This window comes from Charadrius vociferus, unplaced genomic scaffold (assembly GCF_000708025.1).
Source record: "Charadrius vociferus isolate BGI_N301 unplaced genomic scaffold, ASM70802v2 scaffold259, whole genome shotgun sequence".
Classification (NCBI taxonomy): Eukaryota; Metazoa; Chordata; class Aves; order Charadriiformes; family Charadriidae; genus Charadrius; species Charadrius vociferus.
The window spans coordinates 6,868,473-6,887,484 of NW_009661368.1; positions in this window are offsets into that span (position 1 = coordinate 6,868,473).

Consider the following 19,012-nt stretch of genomic DNA (forward strand, 5'->3'; position numbering starts at 1 on the left):
TGTCATGACTGACATCACTATATAAAAATATAAATATATATATACATATAAATCTGTTCCTGTAGAAAGGAACAGATACAGCTAACAATACTACCAAGGTAATATGTGCAGCTCTTTTTGCTATGGGCTGATACACTTAGCCGCTTTTCGTTTTCTGATTCCGCAGGCAGAACTTTATCTCAGTGCGTTGCTGCTCATGTACCATAACTCAGTGATTTTATAAACTGTACAGAGGTGATAGAAGTTGATGTAAAAGTCAGTGATGCCAATGAGATATTGCATAAGAATTTTGGCAAATTATGCATGTTACCTTCATGAGAGACTTAATTGCATAAACCTGCCCACGGGATCGGCAGTTTTCTGCCGCACTCCAAAATTCTAATGGCTGCGCTGTTTCCTACTAGGAGCACTACATAATTAAACTTGGTGTTGGAGGAATTTTTAGTGGATGGATACAGGCTGACTTGGCCAATGCGCTCTACTACTTTGTCCATCTTTAAATTGCAGGTCCTGTTTTATCCCTTATTTATTTTGCTCAGTAGCCTCTACCCCAAAGCTGCTATTTGAGGCTAGCAGAAGTGAGCGTTCACTCCAAACTCCAACTCCGATTCCTATCAGAGTGCATTCTTTGCTGGGTCAGGTCTGTAAGCAATTTTACATATATATCATAATTCCCATCTGACCACATATGTTAGCGTGTTCTGAGGCCAGCTGTGATATACAGACCTCTTATTTAGAATAGCCTCATTTTTTTTTTTTTGAATGGAAGTAACTGAAAACACGCACATTTAAATAGCTTTTATCTCTTTGCATTTTGGGAATAATCTTCCTCCCTTTGTATAATGGATAGCAGCCTTAACACTTCCCGTTCCTTCAACTGCATCAGTTGTTTAGAATAAGGATCTCATTTTCACATGAATCCTATGGCAGGGCAACCTGACGGATCTAAATTCAATGAAAATTACATAAAATTGAAAGAGAGCAGATGCCATTGTAAATGATGGCAGGGCAGTGCTATTACTATCACCTACTTTGCATAATCATGTCAGCGCCAAAGCCAGTTAGCACATTTCACAGCTTTTCCCAGCAAGTGGCGGCTGTAAGCTTTTTGTAAAGAGACAGAACTTCTCCGCCTATTCAGGATTCCTCAATTGCCTCAGCCATTCATGCTGGTTTTGTGCTCCTTGACACAATATCGGAGGTAAAGTATCAAATTTAAGCAATTTTCTAAATGGTAGGATGGCCCCGATTTCTTTCATAATAGTTAACTTCACCATTTAACTATGTGAGAAACTTATAAAGAAAATATCTATTTGATTTTATCATGTGTGTTGTGAGGCAGACTTTTAAAAGCCAGCCAACTATTTATAGTGTGGAAGAGGAAGGTGAGGCGTGAGAGATGGATACTCAGGTGCACATCATGCTTTGGCTGGCTTTGGATCCCACCTACACATCCTGGGGCTGCTGACTCATCCTCCAGCCCATGTCACAGTAATCAAGTATCTCTTGCTCTTATCCCATTCTGAAAACTGTCTCCGCTGATGATCTGAATTACTCACACTTTTGTTACATTCCCATTAGAAAAGGGGCTCTGCTGTCCAAAGGAAGTGCTGATACAGAATGTTCCGATGTCTGGGGGGCTCTTTCTCCTGGCTTCAGAAGACTTTAGATCAGCCCGTAGGAAGCCATTAGGAGTGGGAGGTAGAGAAGGAGCATTTACCACAGATTGTCCGTTGGAGTTGGAGAAGTAATTTAACAATATCCGAGGGAATGTCAGAGCTCTGTGATTCCCCAGCCCCTTTATACCTGTCTGTAAGTCTCCAGCCCCGGAGATCCTTTAGCACACTGGAGATGTTACTGTATGGTCAAAAGAATTAGGGAGGATAAAAGTCCTCCTTTTTATCTAATCTTCCTTCACCGGCTAGTTTTTGGATTTGCCAAGGTGTCTGGATCTGGCTGGGGTAGGGGCAAAGCTGACCCTTTGTTCACACAGAATCTGTGTATTTCTAACTACTAAGGCCATGCTGGTTGAGGATTTGTTAACTCGCATGCCTCAAATCAGGTATTTGTGCACTTTGTATTTCAGGGACTGTATACCCGTGAAGGAAAATTTGGTGTCTTTAGCCTGTATTTGCCAAACTTAGTATACATCAGAGCTAACTCCAAGTGTTTCAGAACACAGCTCTTTTCCCAGCTCTCTTTGCTCCTATGAGGTATCAAAGCCTGAAAAAATAGAAAATTCTTTTTTGCAGCAACTTCCGAGATCCTGACTTAAGCCCTAGGTTCCCTAGCAGTCCTGAGATAAGAATTATTCAATCGCATTATATTTCTGACTTTCAAAAGTTTTTCTTTTTTTGTTCACCCTTAGAAGCAGATGAAAGCTCATTTGGAATCCTTACACATCTTACTATAGAATAGAATACAATGTACTTTAAGAAAATAATAAGAATAAAAAAAAAATCTGTTTTGCTTTAACAGTCGGAAATTTGGGGCTCAGGTGAACTATAATGGGTCCTATTAACATTGCACACCAGAATTCTGAATTGCTCATGCGATGATGATAAATATTTACAAGATTGAAAGGATGGCTTTATTCCCAGTGTTTTATTTCCCCTCCCTGGAAGCTATTACCTGAAGTGCTCTCTACTTTTGGTGATGTTAAACATAATCACCACAATTTTCCTTTTGAATGACTAAGTCTCCACTAGAAAATATTTACAATTGTGGTAAGTTTAGAAGAGAACTTGCATCTACCAATGTTTTGTTTGATGCTTTTGAACGGTTGTGTGACCTTAGAAGAACCACCTGACCTCGGTCAGACACAATCATCCAGCTCTGTTGAGGGCAAGAACCTTCCCCCAAATTGTCCTGGTCCTACTTATAACTGAGTTTCTCAGAAATTCCCTTTCTTATGCTGTCGTTTTTTCCCTATATCTGGTTTTGCTGTCCTCCCTTTTATTTATTAGCCTGAAGACCAAATGCTCAACAGCCAAAGAATAGAAAGAGCTAAAATGAGAAGTGGAAAAAATAATGTTTGTGGCAAATTTAAAATGCTGGGTCATTCACTGCCTTTGTTAAATCATCCCCCTTAAACTACTCTCATAATTGGGTTTTTATGGGAAGGATTTTTCATCTGTGAAAGTGATAGCAACACAGATGTAGAGTTAGCCCGGGGTCTAACACGACTGCTGTCCTTATACAGCTGCCAAGCTTTCATCCTCAGGGGTGATTTTGATGGTATTTTCATTGCAGAAGTTCTACTCTTGCACGGGACAAGATTTAATCGGCTTTTGCCTTTTAGACAGTGTGCAGCTGCAGTGATCTGTGGTGGCTTTCAAACATGGGCACAACATGGGAAGTGGTAGTTTTGCCCCATTTTGTGCATAGCGGTTTCTAAAGCTGTTTTAAAGAGTCTTGCTACTACGTTCATTTAATTTCTCTCCATTGAAGGGGAGTCTGATTGATTCTGTCTGAATATTCTCCATGACCAAAGGTGGGATGAAACCTTTCTGCCCTTAGAAAATAGCTTCTTGTAAAAGGTGTGTAGCTGTTTACGCACCTGTGTGCAGCAGTGTAATTTTTCTTCAGCACAGGAGGGGAAGTAAGGGAGAGCTGATGAATTTTCCGCTATACCTACAGTCTGTTCTGGAAGAGGAACCCAAGAATATAATAAGCTGCATTCACCACTTTGAATTTTTTAAGTTATTCTTCTTGGATCAACTTAGTTCAGTTGTTAAAACAAATAGTCTTATGACGTTTTCAGCTTTATCTTTTATTGCTGCAATTCATGTCTGTACATTACCTTATCTCTGTGCCCTGGTGGGATTGTTTCGAATTTATTCAAATTCAGAGCAGTTTCTATTTGCTCTCACTGTGATCAAGGCAGGCTCATGCAAACCTGTGTTCTTCTAATCAGTTTCATTAGATAGAATTGCTGATTAGGTGTCTTCATACTTGAAGACCAATTTAAAAATGAATTCTGACGACGGCTGTTTGAAGCTCCTGATTCTAATACAGGTAATATTCAGGTTCATAATAGGACGTTTGTTGACAAATGTATTTCTGGAAAATGAAAATTGCAAACTTACTGGAACAATGAATACACAATGTACGCTGCTCCCTTTACTCTTTGGTTATGAACAGACAGTACTTTAAACAACAGACAATTAAACACGACGATGATCTCTTGTTTTATCACACTGGACTAAATCTACTAAGTTTCGGCACTGGAATTACTCCTGGTTCACACTGGTGCGAGCAGGAGATGCTGTGCCTATATGCCACTACAATTCATACCGCGTACCGACTTGTTTTACATGAGGCTTGTTTTGTTTATCCTCTCTTTATTCATTACAGGTGGATCTAATTCAAACCCTCAGTCTTAGGTATTTGCTCTGTCGGGCAGTTTTGTATCCAAGTTCATATAATCCAGATAAAGGGTTGCAGAAGGCCCTGCCAGGCACGGGAGAGAAGGAACCTCCCCAGGGGCAGCACTGGGACCTGTTTCATGTCCGCGGCTGCAGTGGGTTCACAACAGGGCAGGGGCTGTCTGAGAGCTTTAAACTGCCACATTCTTCAAACATCTGAGGAGATAAGACAATGAAAAGTTATTAAACCCTGTTAAGAGGTAATATTAGTATCTATGATATGTCCTAGTATAAGAAACTTCTGTCACCAAACCCAAATGTCCATGTCACCAAACATTTTAATTTTCAGTTTGGAACAACAATTGCTAGTTACATTGCAAAAATCACCGATCATTGAAGAGAATGTAATTTTAAAACTTTGTGGCCTGTTATAATGAGAGGGCAGCCGAGGGAACAAGCTTTTCATTAGGACTATTACTGCATTGTGAGTCTGCGTTTTTTCCTCAATTTACTGTTCAATTGAGTCTTCTGCCAAGAGACACGATCTTAAAATTGTTTTTCTCTTTAGACAGTTAATGAAAGGTTATAATTAAGATAAGTGGGATCAAGCATCAGATCTCAAATTGATGTTGTTTGATGGAAGCAGCTGTCTTTTTGCTGCTTCGTAAGCCCTGTTGGTGTCAACTGGAAACCTGAATGTTCTTCAGAATCCTTATTAGTTCTTTGTGCAGCGTTCAGCCTCAGAATGAGAACTCTCTGTGATCCTCGTGGCTTGACCCAGTGGTCACAGACTTCAGAGCTCACATAATTTACAAATTCAGGTCATCTTAGGGAACAGGGGCAACCAAACAGTAATGCAGGGTAATTACTTGGCTTCTTGGTACACTCTGACAGTTTCTTCCTTTCAAAATTCAGTGAGTCTAATCTTATGTTTCATTACATATTCACATGGGCGCTTGAATCGTTGTATAGAGTACCTGAATAAGAATTTAATCACGCTGCCAAATAATTTGCAAAGAAACTTATTGAAAATGCTGCTAAATACAAGAAGTTTTGGAAATGTAATATAGAAGCTCACCAGGTGTCTGTTTTTTAAATCTGAAGGACTCTAATGTAATCTGATAAGCTGATTCTGTAATGAAGTTGCCGTGCTGAATTTCGAGGCCTTGGGCAATGAAGAAAGCTATAATCTTTTGTTTCATTAGACCACTGAGGTAGGATATGTTTGCAAAACTGAATTAAACAGGCTAAAGAGCTCTAGTCAAACGCTCTGGCAGGAACTAGAAAATTGGGTATTGGGATCCGTGTATGTGTATGTAGAGCTCTGCTTCCCCATCAGCAGCGCGGTGACTCACCACGTCTGCCTGGGACACACAGGGGACGGGGCTTCACGGGGGAACTTAGCACTGTCTCCGTCAGCTCTCCCAAAGCTTTCCGTATTGTTCTTTGTCCTGGGTCCTTCTGACCATGCTCAGGTACCTCACAAGCTGTGGTTTGGGGATTCTGCTCTGCATTCCCAGAATTTTTCCCACCTGTGTATCCTAACCCTGGAAATATCCTTGTTCAGTCTGCACGTGATGACATTTATCCTGCCCTGAGTCCCAGCAAATACAATCAGCTTTAGGAAACAACATTTCTATTCAATAAATCCCTTTTAATGAAGCAATATTAAAGGAAGAAGAAATAGTAACATCTAAACCAAAAATAAAAGTGCCATCAAAGCTGAGTTTTTACCCCAATGTGCAAGAAGTTTACAGTCAGTGTTTATGTGGGAAGTGTTTGGATGCTATGCTGGTGAGCGGTGATATAAAATGGTTGCATAAAAGCAGAGAGTTTAAAGAAAGAGGGTACAAAGCCAGTATAAAGGTGCATGACTTCGGAGGAAATTAAATTATAATTTATCTAGATAATGCTGCAGAAGGACCTGGTATAAAGTCCAGTCACCAAGAGTTGAGAGTCTCAGCAAAACTTCCCTTTCTCCTCAGAAAACACTTTGAGCAGCCTGTGATCTTAAATACTGTTAATTTTTGCACACAGTTAATTTTTGCAAGGCTGATCACTTAGGAGGAAAAGAATTCGAAAAATCCTTTAATTTCATCTGCTATTCAGCCGCAGTAGCTTATCAGGATAGACTTGAAAATGCCTGTGTTCCTAGGCAGGCCTTTGCCTTTGTCCTTTCTGTTGCTGCTAAATGTATTTTTAAGTAGGAATTTTTGTGAGACAAGATCTAAGATGTATCTGAGTGAGGAGAAGCCTGACGCAAGAGATCTGAAGCTTCCATTCAAAGGAAAACTCGGGCACCCTGTTTTTTTTTTTGCTGAAGGAGCGAAATAGCTCCGAGAAAAGCTGTCTCACCGTCATGGAAAACACAAACACTTCTATTAGGGCAGAAAACCAGCTGGAAGGGTAGGAAAATGCAGCTAATAAGGCCAATGATGCCTTCTCAGATCCAGCTTGCAGTGCTCAAGGGATTTTTTTCCTTTTCTTCCAAAGCATCTGGTGCTGCTGCTGTCAGAGACGGCGAGTGGCGTAAATGGACCCCGGGGGTGATCCAGCCTGGCAATTTCCACTTTTTTGAGAGATGCGATTACAAAATCAGTGCCGAGGTGTCAGGGAAAGGGCTGTGTCGGTTTCCCGCACCCAGAAGGCCGGATGGGGATGGGTACCACACATGACCGACAAACCAGCAGATGATGTGTGGTGTGGACTCCATGGAAACCCGTCATCCTTGGGAAAAGCGTGCAGCTGCATCCTCTGTGCCACTGTCATCTCCAGCCTTTGAGGCTTTAGAAAATGTCCCTCTACTTCCCCCTCCTCTGCAGGAGACAGAAAAGATGTTTCTTCTGCATCTATTGCTCACTGTGCCAAGATCCTAAAGTGTCTGGTGTACTAAAAACACTTAATAGCGCAGAGCGGAGCCGGCTGCTTTCCATTCTTTCAATGTGTTGACAGCTCACTTCTCAAAGTTTTAACTGCAGAGCGGAAGCAATTTGTCTGCAGTTTCTGATTACTATTTTTATTATTCAGCCTTAAAGGGGGATCCACCGTAGAAAGCAGCTTAGAGTTAGCAGCTCAGGAGGAAAACAGGTATTTTCTGTGAACTTATAAAAGCAGGTATGTCTTTTGTTGAGTTGATATCGTTGCTTGGTTGACCCCACTTGGATGGCTGCTCCCAGGGGATGGGGGAACGCACTTGGCAGTGGCCAGACAGTGTGAAAACAGTGTGAGTTTAAATCTGAGGATTTCGTTTCAGATTGGTAGCTGCTCCTTTTGCTGTGGCGCTGTGGGTTGAAACACCTGCCAGAGTCCCTCCTTCCCACAGCCCCTCCAGTAGGACTACAAAGACACGTTATTTCACAGTTCACTAGGAAAGACTCGGAGATCTGCGTGGAAACCTCAGGCATATGGAACACAGGTCTAGGGAGGATGGGGTAATCTGGGTAAGGTCGTCAGTGAAGTGCCTGGGGTCAACCGTGACCCAGTCAGAGAGGGACCACGTAGATAAACCTTCATTGCCTTGTTATTCAGACCTGGAGCTCCTATTGATTGCAGAATATTTGAGGATCGGGTCTCCAAGAGCAGATGGGTTGCTGCTGTAGCATCACTTGGGATGTGCAGAGGGAGGTTGCTATTCTAGAGCGCTTCCCACAGCAGTTGCCACAGGCTGGAGTACAGAAAGATGTATTTTTTCGGATGCTTTGAGCCACCTTCCCCTCCTGCTCCCGCCCACCTTCCCACACAGTTGTCAAGCGGTTAGTTGGTACTGAGAGAAGTTTTTGTTCCCGCAGTTCAATTTGTCACAACAGTCGTGTCAGGAGGAGATTGTCTGGGTTTTTCTTTTGTGGCTTTCTTTTTTGTTTTTTGTTTTTTGGTTTTTTTTAACCAGGCACATTTCAAGTGTAATATTCAGGGAGTCAGCCCAGGGAATGGCATCTGCAAAATGAATAAATGAATGGAGGGTGTTCAGATGACTGGGAGCCCTCCTGAGGTGGTGGTAGCCTCTTTGAGTGAATGTTTTGCTCTTAGAGTCTACGACCCACCTGAATACTGGATAGAAATTTGGGGGCTACGAAGTTTGTGAACTGGCTGACGCCCCTGTCTGTCTGAAAAAGGACCCATTTTTGGCTTTTCTTCTGTTATTTAATGGGATTTGCAGCCTAGGAATAACCTGCCCCTCTCTTCGCTATGTATCCCAGCAAAACCACAGGGCAGTCTGCATGCAGCGGGAGCTCAGAGGGATGCTGAGCTGCGGGACTGACACTCGCCCGGCTGGAGTGGCAGTCGCGAGAGGGGATGGAAGCACTCGGGAGGGCTTATGTGGCTGCTGCCCCGTCCCTGGGGAGCTCAGGTTAAGACAAAATAACCCAGCACACCTCTGGGCGATGCGGTGGCTGAACTGCTCTGGTAAGTCAGCTCAGGAGCATCTCTGCTGCAGCCCTGTACGGGTCTGACCTGCGGCAACAACCCTTGTTCATAGTAAGCGCCTGTAAAAATGACAGGATCAGCAAAAGCCATGGCTGAAGCCCCGACCTCGAAGTCAAGTCGTGGATTCCACTGGGAACTGTGCTGGTGGCTGCAGCTGAGTCACGACTTCAGCGAAGCTGCCAGTGCAGTCCTGCTTTCCCAGCTCCTTTCTCAGGGTCTGGACCCTCTTTTCTGGGTTTCACACTGCTGTAAACTACAGGTTCTGTGGCTTTCTTTTCCTGGGGAGGCAAAAGATTCTCCTTTAGCTCAGTGTCTGATCCCTGGGCTTGTGAGAGACCTTTTATGTTATGTGACAAATTTGATCAATATGATGTTCTTTTCACCTACTGCACTTCTATTTCCCCGGCCTCTGCTCTACTGCCATTGATGTTTCGGGCAGATTTTGCAAAGAGCTGAAAATGCCCTCTTCCCCATATATTTTTCATCCTCCTGCTTTCACCAGCACCACAAAATACCCTGATGATGTTTCTGCCTTCTCTTTTGCCATTAACAACTATGTTTTGTGACAAGAGCTATAGTTGCAGTCAGCATGCACAATTTGCTGTTATTTTAAATAACCATCTGCTCTCCCCACAGTCTGCTACCTCATCCTTAATTTCTCCATTTTTTGGATGTTTATTTTGATTAGCCTTGTCACATGGTGCTATGAGGAAATCTTGCTTCACTTCACATGCTACTGCCATGTTGATACAGAAAACTGGCTTACAACCAAAAAGATGTTATTTTTTTCCATTCCCCCCCCCCCCCTTTTTTTTTTTCCAGAAAAAGTTTTATGTAACAAAGTGTTGTGTAAGGAGGAGAACAGCAGGGAGTGCATCAGGACTCATAGATTTTCTTTTCATCTCTGTCACAAATCCACTATGACACATTGGGCAAGTCACTACAGTCCAAATCTTCTTATTGGGATCAATGCAATAGATGCTGAAGTCGCTTAAGTAGATCCATAGTCCCACCTGCGTAACCAAGATAAAACTCTAACCTAGAGCAAAAAGAAAATCTCAGAAGAACCATCTATATCAGGGAAGAGCTGATGTGCTAAAGTAGGTCGCCTTTGTTTATTTGCATTAAAATTACTGGTAGAGGCAGATCCTGAATTTCAGACTAACGTTCATATTTGCATGCCAGGTTTGCACATTTGGAATTTATAACACATACACTGTTTCCCCGTTACACGAGCAACAAGTCTGCGGTAACTAAACAGCCACAATTCCGAGTGGGGAATTTGTGCATGTGATGGAAATGTGACATACCATAAGAAATCTCTCTTTTAGGAGCAAAAAAATCAGCAAGAAGTTGGTACTCATTTTGCAAATGCAAATTTAACAAGTCTGTGTTGAATAAAGAAATGTAATTTGGCTTCCTGTGAGAAACATTTTCGGAGGAAATACGGTCCCACTGAGTGCTTTGCATGCATTACAGTTCTTATACATCCGTGGGGAGCAAATGGAAGTGTGGCAGTGTTAAAACTCCTGCTGGGCTGCGTTTCGGTTATACTGCACTTTTCCTTAGGACTTACCTTACTCTTGGCTGTGGGGGTATAAGACAAAGGCGGCCCTTGGCCAGGCGGGTGTAGGGACAGGGAGGGGAGCCTGGAGTCGGGCCCCTGAGAACAAGCCACAATTAGCTTAATGAGTCTTTGGAGAGCATTAGTGCATAACCTGGGTTTATTTGTTCTCATCTCTTCTATCGGTATAAACTGTGAGTAATTCTCCTAGTCAAAATGAAAGGAGAATAAGGTCTTTTGGTTCTGTCAGGGATTTCAGAAGTTCACTTAAGGTGTAATTTTTATGTTACAAAACACAAGGGATTCCTCCAGAAGCTTTAGGAAGATACCTTCCGCTGTTTGAACACCACACGTGGCTTTCAGGGCTGTGTGTCAAGAGCAACTCTTCTGAAATCAAAACAGTTCTTAAATTTCTCCCTGAATTAATGATATACCGATCTCATTATGTAGTGGGTTTTTAGATAAATTGGAATACATTTGTCTTGCTTTTTCCGGGGTTAGACTAACTCATATTATTATACAATTCCTGCAATCTGAATACCAGCGTGGATAGTTAGCAAGACTATTTCATGTGTCTGAGCCCAAAATTGTTGTGTTACCAATGAAAACAGGAGTGTCCTCAGGTTGGCTTTTCCTTTTTCCTTCACTTTACTTGTTCTGAGCTCCATTCCGTATTGGCTTCTGTCAGTATTTATTCTGCTTACCCACTGTTAGGGTTTTCCAGGGAAAAAAACCCACAAACCAACAAACAAACCCAACCAGCAAGAAACCTCCAAAACCTCCCAACCCCCCCAAAAAAACCCAACCCACACCAGAGTTGCTGCAGTGATGTTCTAACACTTACTGATATCAGCCTGCAGCAAAGAAAATCTTCATTACTGTTGACAGCTAACTAAGCAACACTTATCTACGCAGTGCAGCCATGGATTCAGCACAAGAAATGTCCTTTTTCATACCGTAGCCCTTTCTCTAGGCTGCCGCTCACTACCCTTGAGTCCTGATGGGAATCCGTTGAGTTTGTCTGGTGAATTAACACCATGAAGGACTAGAAAGTACGTTATTTCCTACAGCACAAGGATACGCGCTGCTGCTGCTGATGTTACTCGGTGAAAAGCAGTGATGGATGATCACAGGAGGTTCCCCTGTCCAAGACAAGTGAAAGCCACATAAATCTTGTTAATGCAGAGCCGCAGACAGGGGAGCCGAAAACACCAGTCCACAAAGGATGGAGTCAGAGATGTCCTGGGGAAAGTTTCCTGAGCTCATATGCAGAATGCTCTGTTCTGATTATTGTTAACCTGAGGCAATGCCAGGCAATTCTCAAACAACCAGAATAAGAGAAACTGTCAAAAATCTTTAAGTGATCTTAAAGTGGGAGGGGAGTAGCAAAGAAAGTGTTTATTAATTTAAAAAAGAAAAAGGTTGTAAGTACTAACTCTGTTTTGCTCTGGCTACACTCAAAATGATCCTTTGCCTTATCCTGTGACGGAAAAGGCATGGATTTTTATTCAATGCCCAGGTGTTTTTCTTCTTCACGTGACTGTGATACTAGCCAGAAAATCCGGTAAGAATCCTTTTGCATCAGGCATTTGTGGATGTGTCCAATAAAAACAGACTCTGTTCCCAAGTGCTTATAGTCTCCAGCTACTGAAAGAAACAGGGTGGATAAAGGCAGGTATTACAGCAAGCCGCAGCTGCCCTACTTGAAATCCTTAGCTGTCCCAAAAAGTAAGAAAGAAAGGCTGACTTGCAGGGGATCAGAGATGTTTCACATCTTGCAGCTTTTAACTCATTTCCCATATGCAGTCTTGTGTAAACAGACTCTTGAGTTTGTGTCCCAAGTGGTTGGTTTTGGTTTCGTTTCATATGATAGGAAGAGTTCCTGAAGAAATAAATGTCTCTTAGCAGAAGGTGGGCTGGCAAGGAGGATGGACTTTGCTGGTGTTGTTACTGGGGGAATGGTTGCGCAGCCCTGAGTAGACACCAGAGAAGACACACAAGAAAGAGTCATTATGAATATCACAATCAGACATCAGCCAAAAAATATGCCTTAATAAATACTAGAGAATCCAGCTGTGACACACCAGTTTGTAGGCTACATGCTTCATTGCTCACAGAAAAACGTGGTTACGAACTCCTGGGAGCATCCCATTTTCTCCTCCCCAGTTGGTATCCCGTGCCTTGTCCCATCAGTGCTTTGGTTTCGTGAGCGAGCTCCTCGAGGCAGAGATACGAGATGGTGGAAGCAGAAAGCAGACACAATTAGGCAACATTTCTGTCCCAGCTGACCTTGGAAGGCAAACTGTGCCCTTCTACTACTCTATAGACTGCTGTAAAATCCACTGTGCAGTATTTCTTGCTGTGAAAGTCTTTAATTATGAAGCGGGTCTCCTACTGAACATTGGAACGCGGCACATCTTTGTCATCTGCATCTTGCTGGCTGTGATTATTCTGCCTGATGAACCACCAGAGAAACTTTCCCTGTCCCCCCGCTCCTCCAGGATCTGCCGCAGGGCTCTCTAACCTGGGAACATCCCCCCCAGCTGTAATCTGTGGCCCTCATTTCAAACCTTTTCCCAGAACCTTTCAGCATCTTTCAGGCTTGGGATGGCTGGGCAGAGCCGTGTTACCAACCTCCCAGCATCACTCCTGAATCAGCCAAGGGGAAGGCTGTTAAATGATGTGAATTAACCCCTTTAGCCCCTTTGGTTAGTGCCGGGCGCGTGTCCCTGAATCTCCTGCCCCAGAGAGCAGAGCACAGGAGCCATCAATGAAGGCAAAGCTGCTCGCAGAGCAGCGCTCCAAAGAGAGAGCAGGGCGATTACAAGAGGGCTACAGCAAATTGCAAAGGTTGGGGCAATGCTATTTAGTTCAGTGCTTCATCTCCTTTACCGAGGCAGCGCCTACAAACCAGGATTTGTCTCCAGAACAGGAGTATACTAAGGACAGCCTCCAGAACTGGGGAGTTTAGTTAGCTACAGTGGAACTGGCAAGACTCGAAAGGTAAATGCTGGGTGAACTGGAGTATGAAATTTCAGCGCACTGCAGAGATGAATGTGTAACAGAGAGCAAACGGCGAGCAGGAAGGAGAGATTAAAGCACTGACTGACATGAATTGCCCTCTTTTTATACAGGATGGGTTTAACTCATACCGGGGTTTAAATCATACTTACCAGCTGGCATCTTTTCCTAATTATGCCTAATTATATTTAGACTATGAAAATTGCCAGGTCACACAGTTCTACCCAGATTACCTTTTAACTAGCTAAATCAGGAGTAATTGGAGGCATTGCCCCAATATATAATTTCCTTGACAGCTGCAATGCATACTTGATTTCCACAGGGGGTTTCCCAGCCCCCGGTGAGTTCTGTAGTGCTCATGGTCCTTGAGCGGTTTAAAGCCACCTCAGGCCTATTTACAGCCACAGCCACGAATGGGACTTACCCTCAGTGGTAAGTGCAACAGCTCAGCTCCATCCATCCATCCATCCATCCATCCATCCATCCATCCATCCATCCATCCATCCACATATAGATCTACCTTTTCCCTCTCTTCTGTGCTTGAAGTCAGAATACTGCTCAGGGAACAAGGAATTCTGATCCTGATTGAGAAATTCTGTAGTTCTGATTAATTAGAATACCCACAGGTGACTAAGTGCTACTTGGGGCTACAGCTGCAGGGAGATTTTTGGTGGTAGCACTCGGAACTTCCACTTACAGTTTAATCAAACTCCCACCAAGCTTACAACATCCCAGTGCTTGTCAGAAAGTTGGTGGCACCAATTTTAGCCGGAACAATCACATGGAATTCTTATTAGTGTCTAATCAGTGATCACATTTAATTGTTCATGAGATGGCAATGTGGGCACCTGTGATACAAAAGAATTTGAGAGATCTTTTTAGAGGCAAAAAAGGCAACTATCTTCATTGGAAATACCTCACTCACTGATAAACTAGCAAAGAGTGGGTTGCCAAACCTCCTGCTCTAGTGGTCACCCAGCAAAACGTGCAAGGGGCTGAGAGTCACCGGCCCGATATGGCATGGCTCCGAGACCTGAGAGCACCAGTCCTGGTTTGCAGTCACAGGGTGACCACAGCTCTGAAGGGTCCCCGTTCCCTTAAGCGACAAGGGTGGTTGTGTTGGCTGTGTTGTTGCTGATGGACGTCCTCCCACAGCCTGCAGATGTGGGTGAGGTGAGAGAGTTTCTAGCTGGAATTGCAATCCATATGGGCAATAAAATATGATAAAAGCTCTCTGGGAGATGTGCTGGTCTGGCTGAGCTGCCGCCAGCACAAAATCCAGAGCTGGAGAAGGCCAGGTGGCCTTAATGCTACTACAACGTATTTCCATAGGTTGCTTTGGCCGTGCCCGTACAGATGTTCTGGCACTGGTGACGGGTGCCACGCCGTCTGCCCTGGCTCTGGGTGAATATTCTCGCACGCAGAAAATGACTCACATTTGCTGGTGCTTTACTCTGTTCAGAGCGCGGTTTGCTAAGCCGTACATGAGGATTCAGCCTATTATTTTTTATTAGCAGCTTCAATTTTTGGTGGTTGTCCTCCTCTCCTATTCAGAGATCCTTTAGCTCTGCCTGGAGAATATTTAAACTAAAGGCACATCTGATTTAGCTGAAACAGCCTTCTTTCCAAAAAAAATTCCCTAACAGCTTGAGAAATGATCTGCTGCCGTCATTTCTGATTACATAATTTTAGCATTTCATAACCTTAATCCCAAACTGGGGCTGGACTTGATCACACCGTAAGAAGTTTACATGCACTCTGATTTGAGGTCTGCCTCGAATCCCGGCTGGTTTCCAGCCACGGCCTTCTCTAGGGTGACAGAAATTTTCACTCAGCACAGAATTTGTTCCCAGGTTTAGAAGACGTTTCATTTGTGCTGAAGCAGATCCCCATACTGGTTTATTTGTAAAGAATGAGGCTGTAAGCTCCAATAGAACAAAAATATTTCCAAAGCCAACTCTTTTTTTTTTTTTAAATGTGTTTACATGGCTTAGTAGGTAAATAGATGTGGTGACTTCAATAGCTGTAATTTTCTTCTGCTTCCAATATATAGCAAATACTCGGGAAAAATTGTAGGAAAAGAAAAGATAACCTATAGTCAGCTATTTCAATCTGGCCATTTCCTTAAACACTGTAAGAGAGATTTCTGCAGGTCCTGCCAAACTCAGTTATCCACCTTACACAGTATTTAATCCTGTGGCCTGCACTTCTCACTCTGTGTGAAAATAGTGGAGACCACGTACCTGGTTTCCGCATCTTTATTTTCAGTGAAGGTATAGCAAGGCAGCTATGAAATATTGTAACCTTTTCCCCTTTCATCTATAATTTGCTCTTCTTTTGCAGTAAGTAACAGATCCACACTTGTCTGTGCTTGATTATCACATATGGCTAGTGTTCTTCATGGTAAAGAATGGAATAATAATTTCAAATAATTAAATGCAAGAGTGAAATATTTATAACCAAAGTGTATGGGAACCAACACCTGATGCTTCTGAAAATTTTTCCTAATACTTTATCCTTATATATACATAAAGTATAAAGTGTGTGTGTATATAGATGTATAAAGTATACTTTATTATTTTTCCAAATAATAATTTCTCAGTAGCATTCAAGAAAACAGCAGCACGTTAATAATTTAATAAGGCAGTGCCTCTCTGATGGCAACATTATGTGTCTTCATCTGCGTGTCAGTCCTTGATACTGCTGAAGGAGATCAGCAAGTGTGGAGATGTGGCCTGAGGATGACACCGCTTTGCCTTTTACAGGCTGGAGAGATTTGGTGATACGTTCACTTAAGGCATCTGCAAACAGGTCTTCAGGTAGAGGGCTAAACTTCAGTCCCCAGGTACTCAGCTGAGAGAAGTGGAGAGGGTTTTTCCACAGGGTAACTGTCTGATGGTTGGACTCGGTGGTCTTAAAGGTCTTTTCCAACCTAAACGATTCTATAATTCTAACTTGGGTTAGACTTCTCCTCTGCCTTATCCCCTGGAGAGGCTTGGCTCTTCCCTGGTGGGCCGCCAGCCTTCTGCTCATCTTCTGGGCGGGTGGCACACTGCAGTGAGGAAGTCTCTACAGAGTTCTTACAGTATATTACACTCAAGGAACATAAATTACAGTACTTCAGGGGATATTATTGAGAGCAAAATTTTGAGCTCATTCTCCTGATTTCCTATTTGAAAAAAATGCGACCCTAAACAGGCTTCCCACATTAGCAATTTGAAGGTACAAAAGGCAAAAGTAAAGAAGACTCAGAGCTCTTGCCCTGCATTACCTACCCAAGAACTATTTTGTGGTTACCTCATTTGTTTTGTGCTGTTTAGTGGGATGCTGACCAAGCTGCACAGGGAAACTGTCATTAATTATTAAGAAATCGTCTATTCCATCAGGACATCAGGACTGCTATAATGTTCCCCCTGAGGAGACAAAAAGAGCCTTGAGTAAGGAGTTGGAGGTGTTCCAGTGAGAACACGCAGCCCCAAAAAACAGTCTTACTTCTTAAGTTTGTTAAATGAAATTTCCAGATGTTTCCTTCCTTCTCAGCATTGCACACCAAAACCGTACAGCAGTTAGTTTTTAGAAAATGAAATTTGTTTTCCAGGAAAGAAATATTGCTGAAGGGACTAAGAGATGGGATCCTGAGGGACTGAATTCCTCTGTCAAGACAAATTCCCCTTGTCCTTTGGGCATCCCAATGGTGTTACATGAAATAATATAGAAGCTCTGACCGAGGACTACTTTATAGTCGTGATACTGCAGTACAACCCTATTGAACTTAAAGCTGGAGATTAAACCCATAGTTTTACTTCCAGGTACATCACAGACATGAAATTTCACCCATTTACCTTGCTTTTGACCTATTTATGTTTGACTGATACATGGCTAGGAAGACACCCAGTACTGATCTGAAGATAACGAGATCTTGTTTACTCTATTGCAATGTCTGCCTTCAACTTGTCAGTGCTGGGTCTTGTTGTGCCTCTGGGACACCAACCCCGAACCAAGTACGCCTCGGGTATCGGCGATGGCAGAGGACAGCCCACAGTGTGCACCCTCAAAGAGGGTTTTGGGCATTTCCTCTCTTTCGCTGCCAGTAATTCGCTATCGTGTGGCAAAAGAAGACAAAAAAAAAGTACAGCACAGGAGGTTCTGTAGCTGGGTATGAACAAGTACTTCACCTCTGTCTCCCAGTTCACACTCTTTACATTCTGGGAGAAAGCATCTGATACTACCTGCTGGCATTTTACTTGATGGGTGGAAGGAGGAAAAAACTCGATAAAATGTTATCCACGAATCACTGGAATTTAAGAAGGGATTCTTATTTTATCTCCTGTTTCCAATCTTTCTTCTCCCCTCTTCTATTAAAGTCCTGAATTAGGAGTGAAAGGCTCATGAGCTTGTGTCTGGAGCAATAAGGATGCCTTCTGGCAGCTGGTAAAAGGCTTCTTGTGTAACCATGAGAGCAAGGAGGCAAGGCTGTGGCAGGGCTCTTTCTGCTTCAATCTGGGAGTTTCACTCTCCTTTTTTGCAGGTGCGGTGGCCCTGAGTCATCCTTAAACTCTCGCACAGCCGGGGCGTTTCGGGGTGCTCTGCCTCTGGCTGGCAGATACAGCTCCAGATTTTATTTATCTTGAGGTTGATACTGCGCATCCCCTCCCTTCTTTAAATATGTTTGGGATGTGATTGTGAGCTGGAGCTGATCAGAAACATTTTTGGTGGAAAAAGCAGGTTCTTTGGGAAGGAGTCCTTCACAAGAGCAGAAAAAAACCAGTTTGTAAAAAGCTTGTGTCAAAGATTGTTTCTAGCGTTCTGTAAAATTAAATTTCTGGTTGAAATGAAAGAGCATCTAAGTAAGCCTCACTGTCCCTTCATGACTTTCAGGACAGCCTGGGATGGTATTAGTCTCCCTCGGGGTTTAATTTATGTCCCACACTTTCAGGAAAATACTGCTTCTATTCGTCACGGCGTCAGCATTTGTTGAATAACTTTGCAAATGATATAGTCATCCTTGTCTACATTAAAGACTCTGCTAATCCAGGGTGAGAAGTTTGAACATGGCAAATATTATTCTGACACAAGAAAACATCTTTCCAAGGAAAAATGTTTTCTGAAGGGGTTTTGACTGCTCTGTGCTTCAGTATCTGCTGAGTTTACCAATAATTAAGTACACTGCAATTTAACGAATTGTTTGATTAGGGGCAATTCTCTAGACATTATAATGTGTCAGTTTTTCAATGTCAGAGCTGACAGATGAGTCTCGTATTTTTCTTTTGCTATAAATCACAAGTATGACTTGCAAACCTCAAGTATGGAAATGAGATACAATGAAATGCACAACCACACAGAGACTGTGGTGTTTACGTTTTATTCTAAGCAATAAAGCAAAGGAAAATAGCTCAGGCAAGAGAGTCTTTGTGTGCAAATGGATCCCTTACAAGCAAAATCAAGCCTTGCACAATTATGTTGAGGTGCAATTATGTGGAAACATTGGAATTTACATTTTTTATATGTGTTCAGTCAAAACAGAGTTTGCTTCGTCAAGAGCTCATGATAAGGACGGGATAGCAAAAGGAGCGAAGGTAAAAGCAGTTATATATGAGGGTGAAATAAATGAATGTGAACAGAACAGCTATAACAT